Here is an 8,480-nt window from a genome sequence, read left to right on the forward strand (position 1 = left end):
GGATATTGAGGAGGGCATGTGATATAATGAGCACTGGTTGTTGTATGCAACTGATGAGTTACTGAACTCTTCGTCTGAAACTAATGATATTCTGTATGTTGGCTAATTGAATTTAGATAAAAAAGTTTCTGGGTGCCTGGATGGGTCATTTGGTTGGGTGACTGCCTTCGGCTCAGGTCATGATCCTGGAGTCCTGGGATTGAGCCCTGCTTGGGCTCCCTGCTCAGCAGGGAGTCTGCTTCTCCCTCTCACCCTCCCCCTTCTCATGCTTTCTCTCTTTCTCTCTCTTGCTCATTCTCTCTCTCTCAAATAAATAAATAAAATCTTTAAAGAAATTAAAAAATTCTGATAATAAATATATAAAATGTTAGCTATTATTACTATCATTTCAGATTATATAGTGAACCTTGATTCTTCCCATTAAGACTTACATGGAAGAGGAGGATTACAGAAATTTAGAAAAGGAGTTCATGAAATGGGCAGCCAGAAAAAATGACAAGTATACATGATCATAGTTGTCCTTCCAGACTTTTCACCCCTCCATTTGCAATTAAGACATTTGTGCTTGTGCTCGTGAGTATGTGTGCGTGCGTGTGTGTATCAGTTAGAATACTCAACTCAAACCTTGCTCAAACAGCTTCAGACACAGAGGGTAGGAATTTACTGGCTTTTGTAATCAAACCACAAAGAGGGAAGACAGGGATGCAGCTAAGGTCATAAGGAGAACTGGAAGCATAGCATCCAGTGCCACTAACTCTCTTTCCATCTCTTACCTCTGTTTCTCTTGGTGTGTCATGTCATTCTCTTATATCCAGTTCTTCTACAAGACTGGAAAATACCTTTCTGGCAACATCAGGCTTCATATCGTCCTCCTTCCCCATCGTAAGGAAGTGGAGATGTCCTCCCTCTGATGTCTAGGCAAAGATTTCTGGGAATTGGTGTGGGCTGGCTTCAGTCCACCACTGTGGCTGGCTGGGTTATCACCAGGGAACATGGGAGCTCCTCCTAAGACCACATGCTTCAAATTGGGAAAAACATTTTTTTCAGACGAAGTAGCGAAGGGGTATTTGGCAGGCAGTTTTATGTATTTTTTTAATTAACCCCCGTAGCAAGCTAAAAATTCCTTTATGTTAAAAAAAATCTGTTCTTAAATTAGAAATAAAAAGCACATGTAACAGAAGTGTTAGGTGCTGATTTTTAAAACGTTGCAGATCAGCAGCGTGTTGACTTGGGCTGCTAGGTTAACTTGTACCGTTTCTTGGAATAGATGTCTATCATCTTTCAATTGTTGAGTATCCTGGGTTGCAAGGGAGCTTTAAAAAAACTGTTACTATTTGCAACCATTTATCTGTGTGAATCAATTCTCTGCTACCAAAACAGAATACAACAGAACAAACAAAGCAAAATGCAACCATACTGCTATGACTGTGGCTGTTATCGCCACTCCCGATTTCTCATTTTGTGTTCAACCCAACTGCTGGGTCTTCTTGTTGATTGACTTCTTATTAAGTAAATATTTTACATCTTAATTTATAAAATTAATGTATACTAGAAATACTGCATTCAGATGCTTTATGTTCTTGTAGGATTGCATTTGAAAGGATTCGACTGCTAAAATTTGAAAACCAATATATTAGAGCAGGGGTTAGCAAAGTTTCTGTAAAGGGCCATATAGTAAATATTTTAGACTTTGTAGGCCATATGGTCTCTGTTGCAATGACTCAGCTCTGCCATTGTAGTGTGAAAGCAGCAGCAGACAATATATAAATGAACTATGGTGACAGTTCCAATAAAACTTTATTTACAAAAACTGGAGGCCAACTGGATTTGGCCAGTGGGCTGGGCTATAGTTTGCCATCCCCTCTGTATTAGAAATTTGCCATAAACAGATAGATTGGACTCTAAAGACTAGTTACATAATTACTTTTAATGAAGCAGGGAGGGGGGGATATTGTTCTCTGTCATTCTGTATTAACGGTTACTTTTAAGAGGGGTCTTCTTAAAAAGTTCTGATTTTAGTTAAAATTATCTTGCTGATAGCTTAATTGAAATTGTTTGGTCACATTGTTTTTGAGATCCACCAACTTTATTTTTTATTTTTATTTTTATTTTATTTATTTTTTTTTTTAAAAAACAAAACCAAACTTTATTATAGGGAAAATACACAGCAAAACAGAGCTGGCAGGTGGTGCAGGTAGAAGATCTGGAAAAACTTAATCACCAAACTGCTCAAACATGGCTTCCTGCTGTGAGGGAGACTGATTTGGCCCTTATCTTTGCCACCTTTCCTGATTCAAAGAAAATTTGTTTTTAGCAGGGCTGGGCCCAGGGAGCCCCATTTTCCAGTCTGTTTTCTTCCTAGGAGTTTGGGAAAGGTTATGTAGTTCTCAGGGTTTCAAGATACAGAAGACAATACAGAGAAGGAAAGGATGTTGCAGCTCTTTGGTCCAGTGTTATCCCCAGCCCCATCCCTCAGTATTTGTTGATGCCAAAGAGTCGAACCCCATGGAATTGGGGTAACTTAGGCAGCAGGACGCTGAGCAATGAGGCTGTGTTGATGAGGAAGTGAGCAGCATCATACTTGGTGTAGAAGCTGGCCAGGAGGTAGCAAGTTATGGATGACGTTGGTCAGGGTCCAGACAACAGGAATGCTGAAGAAGGGGATGCTGAGTAGAACCACATGCAGCAGTCCTACCAAGATGATGTAGGCCAGCCAGATGCCCCGGCTATTCATCACTCGAGTGTTGGGGTTTACTTCGCTGTGTGCCACCCCCACATTCATCCTGCTGGCTTCAGAAGCCCGTCCGACTCGAAGAGCGGCGTTAGCTTCCCCACCTGTGGTGTCCCTTTTATTTTTATTTTTTTAAAACATTTTATTTATTTACTCAACAGACAGAGATCACAAGTAGGCAGAGAGGCAGGCAGAGAGAGAGAGAGGGGGAAGCAGGCTCCCTGCTGGGCAGAGAGCCCAATGCCGGGCTCGATCCCAGGACTCTGGGATCATGATCTGAGCTGAAGGCAGAGGCTTTAACCCACGGAGCCACCCAGGAGCCCAAGATCCACCAACTTTAAATTAGCCCCAATATACAGTATTTTTTATGTTCTTCAGTGTAAAATAATCTGGAAGAGTTTGTATGCCCTATGTTTGATGATAATTATCTATTATGGTGGAGATTTACTCATTAACTAATCTTTAATTCTAATCTCATTTGCAAGAGTAAGTGACAGTTCAAACTAGGCATACTAATCCAATCTTCCAAATTGATGCTTCTTTTTCTTTTGCTCACAATAGCTTGTATCATCTGAAAAAGGGCCCGAATAAATGTATCATTTGTCACTAGCTAAAACCTGTCATCATTAACTTGATTAATCAAATGCTGCTCTTAAAGATGGATTGAAACATAAAATAGCCAGCCTGGTTCCACATAATGAAGAGATTAATTTGACACACAAGACAACCAATTTAGTTTTACTCAATGATCATGCTTTATTTAGAAAGCCATCAATTAGTATATTTTACTTGATGCACTATTTTGTCTTTCTAACAACAAATGGTGATTTCCTCAAAAGCTAATCTGCTTCCCTTAAACATAAAAGGATATTCGTCCTAGCACTCTTAAATTCCAAAATGTGAAACTCTATCTTATGAGTGAAGAGAAAAATGTGGTGATGGATTAAATGATGGATTTAAAAAATGATGGATTAAAAAGTTAACAATGGAAATCTTTAGGGTATTGCTGTTTTTTCTTTCTGTAACATGATTAGGGTTATGGTGGTAGAAGTCACAGCAAGAGAGACCCAGAAGCCCCTATTCTTACTTCTTTTGGATGGAGATTGAAATGGACTGTATACACATCTCACATAGTGAGATGTCAATTGTGCACTAACTCGCGAGGAAGTTCATTAGATTTTACTGCTTTTTTTGTGTATGTGGTGGTTGGGAGAGGTTTTTGGCGAGGTAAGAAGAGTGTCAAGTCACAGTATCAGTTTTCTTTATGTGACTGATGCAGCAACAGAGAGCTGTATTCATGAGGTTTATGTGGCATATGGATTTTTTAATCATCCTCTGTTGAGTAGCGTTTCTTATTATGTGGGAAGAAACAGCAGCAAATATTTCATTAACTAACTTAGGGCAGATGATGCTTTCTGGACGTGGAGTTTACTGTGAATGAGCAATTGGATTTGATGTTTAAAGACTTCTGACTTGAATTAGATTTCAGATGCTAGACTTGAGGAATTTTAAAAAAGGGAGTGATGCTATTTCATTGATAGTTGATGGAAATTTACCATTTGAAAGGTCGATGTGTTTTAGAACCCATTACAAGTTATTAGATGGCATGCCATTTATGGATTTGACAGATTGTTGAAATCTGTTTTGTTTTGTGTCTTGTTTTTGTGGGGAGGGGCCTTGGCAGAACAGTACGTGTACGATAGATTTCTTGCCTATGTGTTTCTGCTCAAGTGTGTCAGCTTCCTGGTGCTTGTGGAAGCTTTACAGAATTCCAGGGGACTTCCAACATGCACGAGGAGGCTGTAGGTGGTGGCCCAAGCTAGACTTCCCTGGTTCTGTAACTCATTGTGTAGGCTTTCTCCCTGCTGGTAAAGCAGGATAACCATCAGAAAGTGGTGATTCAACATTCCTTAAGCCCCCAGTACCGTGGGTCACACCGGTGTTTGATGATCTTAGTGCATCTTCTGTCTACAGGATGACTGCATGGAGGCTGCTTGGAGTTGGATCCATGATATCAAGACTTCTCTTGTTGTTGTTTGAAGGAGATCGCTTCAAGAACAAACATTTCAAAATTGTGGAATGGATTTCAGAGACTTGTTTCCCAAGAGGACGACCGTGGACTGGGAGCCAGGATTACTGTGTTCCTAGGCCTCTTGCCACCACTAAGTAGTCGTGTCACCTTGGGCAAGTTTCCCCGCTCTTTGAGAGGTTAGAAAAGTATAGATTTATTGCTCAGATAGAAAGTGGGCAACATGAGAGGACAACATGAGAAGAATACATTAATATTTTAATAGCGTTCAGAGGCATAAGCATGAACAGTTGTAGAAAATATGTACTTGAGGGAAAAATAAGTTTATCATTGAGAATGGATTCCCACAAAGCTAAAAGAATCTGTTAAGGATTGATGGCTTGACCTTAAACCCATCCATATATTTTTCATTCTTAAAAGTGAAAACATCTCTTCCATCCCCTTTCCTGCTGCCCTTCCTCCTGATTTCAAAAGGAAGATTTTTCTTTTGTAGAAAATTTGGAAAATACGATTACAAGGAAGAAGTGGAAACAATTTTACTACCCAGAAATAAAGCCCTTAAGATTTTCATATAACCCTACTGCTTCTTTCCTCTGTATGTGTATGTGAATGTGTGTATGCACATAATGGCAATCCTTCTGAATGTAGTTTTTCCAGTGTATTTTAATTTAATAATATCCTGCGAACATTTTCTCACCTTGAGTACTCTTCTCAAAAATATAATTTTAAATAAATGCATAGTATTCCAGAAAATGATGTTTAAAAGAGTTTCCTTCCCATTACGAAATATTCTTTGGCAACAAATTTGGAAAATGTAGAAAGAAAGGAGAAAAATAAAATCAATGATAATTCAATTATTCAAAGAAATCAGTCTTCTGGTCTGTTTATCTATGTATTTTCACTATATTTATGGTTTGTCTTCTGTCTTTTAACATTATGACATAGGTATTTTCCTTTATTATGGAAATTTATCTTAGATATGTTTAACATTAAAATGTAAAGTTACGTTTGGTATTGTACAGTCTTCATAATTAAATACTTACGTGTGGGGGCGCCTGAGTAGCTCAGTGGGTTAAAGCCTCTGCCTCTGGCTCAGGTCATGATCCCAGGATCCTGGGATCGAGCCCTGCATCCGGCTCTCTGCTCAGCGGAGAGCCTGCTTCCCTTCCTCTCTCTGCCTGCCTCTCTGCCTACTTGTTATCTCTGTCAAATAAATAAATAAATAATCTTAAAAAAAAATACTTCCGCGTGGTTATGTATTTAGCATATGCAATTATGTTTTACCATTCGTGCACTTAACATATTTATTGAGAGCTTATTATGTACTAGATGCTTGGTGTACCCTTATGAACGGAGCAGATGGTACAGATTATGAATGGTAGTAGATATTCTTTCATGATCTTTTTTTAAAAGATTTTATTTATTTATTTGATAGTGAGAAAGAGAGAGGGAGCGCACGCACAAGTAGGGGGAGCAGCAGGCAGAGGGAGAAGCACGCCTCCCGCTGAGCAGGGAGCCCGAAGTGGGGCTCCATCCCAGGATCTTGGGATCATGACCCGAGCCGAAGGCAGACACTTAACGACTGAGCCACCCAGGTGCCCCTCTTTCATAATCTTTTTGTTTCCATTACCAATATGTCTTTACACATGAACTAGTAGTTTGATCCTGTTGCAATTCTGTCATTTCACAGATTTACAACTGGTGCACTTTTGGTTGTTGTCAGTTCTTTCCTGCAAGAATTGTGATGAATATCCTTATAGGCAATTATTTTTTTTGCATTCTTAATTATTTCCTTGTGACAGTTTTCTGGAGTTTAATGTCTGGATTAAAAAGCATACATATTTTTAAGACTTTTGCTATCTACAAGATGCTACCCAGAAAGTTTGTATCAATTTTCACTTGTAACTACAATGATTGAGGGCCATTTTTCCTAGGCAAAAATGGCATATCATTGTTGCTTTAATTTTCATGTCTTGCTTTTATGCCAGAAAGTACCCCAGCCTCCCATCACTCCTGGATAATTGGATTTAACAATTTTGATGCGTCATCTAAGTGAAAATTATTTATTCTTGTGAATAACAATGTAAGATCAACTCTTTTCCCTCCTAAATACCTAACCAAGGGTCCCTGCACTGTTTACTGAACAACTAATCCTTTCCACACTGATTTGAACAGCCGTCTGTGTATACGGTTGGATGTATTTGTTGGGGTTTTGGTAGTACTTACGTGTTTACTGTACCGTTATTGCTCAGTTTTGTATCTTGTAGCACAAATTCCTTCCTTTTTAATATTTTTCAGTCCTTTCTTTGCCTTTTTGATTCTTTCAGATGCATCCCTTCTCTTTATTCAGGTATGTTCTCTATTTAGTTTAGTTTTTTAAACGGAAGTGGCCATGTTTGCAGCTGTTCCTGGGGCAGGGAAAATAAGGTCAAATAGCAGAGAAGGAGCCTAACTCTGCTATCTCCAGACTTTTCTCATTGGCTTTATAGTCTCCAGAAATGTCTCCTTGTTTTGATTTGCAGGTGGCACATCTCCTGTGCTTCTGGTAAATGCAGTGGATTAAAAAACATATTTATTCTGTAATTATTGGATTTGGCGGAGGGAACAGAGGTAAACATGTCATTTATCAGCATCGGAAATAAGAATATTCAGCCTTTTTTTTTTTTTTAAAGGAATGTGAGCATAACATAAAAGTTGTTAAAGGGAGTAAACATCCAGAAGTCAATGTCAGGTTACTCAGCAGCTCAGGCCTGTCAAAGAAATATGCACAAGTATGTTTCCAGCATTTGGATCACTGAAGCTTTGCCACAAGCTGTAAACATGTAATTGTTACTGCCATACTCGAGGAAGACAAGAAAGAGAATTCGGACATTTGGGGCATGTTTGTTCTTTCAGCAGCAGTAACTTGGCCAGAATGTTTCTGGATGACGTCTATAGCAGATGCCTCGGGCACCCTGTGTCATGTCTCCTCAGCCCCCCTCTGTTTATGGCTCAACTGCAGTGGACAGTTCCAGTCAAAGAACCATTCGCCTTGTGCTGACGATACCGCATTCCATGTGTGTCTTCTGTTCTCTGCCCATCTGCTTTCTCTGTTGCCACAGCACAGGACCCTGTTCGGTCCCTGTGCAAGTCCCAGGGTGTGGGGATGTGAACGTCCCTAAGCTCAACTCTCAACCAATGGGGGACAGAACACGTGGATAAATGCTTCAGCCTCCTGTCTTTCGGGTAGAGAGTTCGGGGTGGGGTGGTCATTGTGTATGTTTCTCAAATGGCCCTGACTTGATCAATTCCTCATTGCCCATGGTAGGGAGGTGGGTAATGCAGACTATTTTGGGGTTTCCTTCTTTCTTTTCTTACTGTCCTGGTTCCCTCCCCCATGTTCCTTATAGTCACCTTCCCAGAAATCACTTGTGCACATGGGCTTGTCTCAGATTGCTTTTGATGGAACCCAAACCAAGACTCTGTCATTAAGTGTCTACTCTAGAATTTTAATGAATTTAGAGGTTGAGATGAACTTTGAGGTTGAGATGTTTCACTGCTGGCCTTGCCTGCACACAGGATGTAGAAAAGAATATGGAACACCACTGGGGTTCTCATGTTTTATTGACCTTTGGAAACATTAATTCATATGAGAGCATAACAGTTGAGAAATTCTTCTAGTTTTCCCACATCTCAGGACCACAACAGGGTAGATAATGAGAACAGGAATGGAGGAAGTAG

The 8,480-nt window shown here is 39.8% G+C and overlaps 1 pseudogene; it reads right to left on the reverse strand.

The window, feature by feature from the left end:
• Window positions 1-2,131: 2,131 nt before the first annotated feature.
• Window positions 2,132-2,840, reverse strand: LOC123950485 (annotated as a pseudogene).
• Between the last annotated feature and the right edge of the window lie 5,640 nt (window positions 2,841-8,480).

Source organism: Meles meles, chromosome 1, assembly GCF_922984935.1.
Source record: "Meles meles chromosome 1, mMelMel3.1 paternal haplotype, whole genome shotgun sequence".
NCBI lineage: Eukaryota > Metazoa > Chordata > Mammalia > Carnivora > Mustelidae > Meles > Meles meles.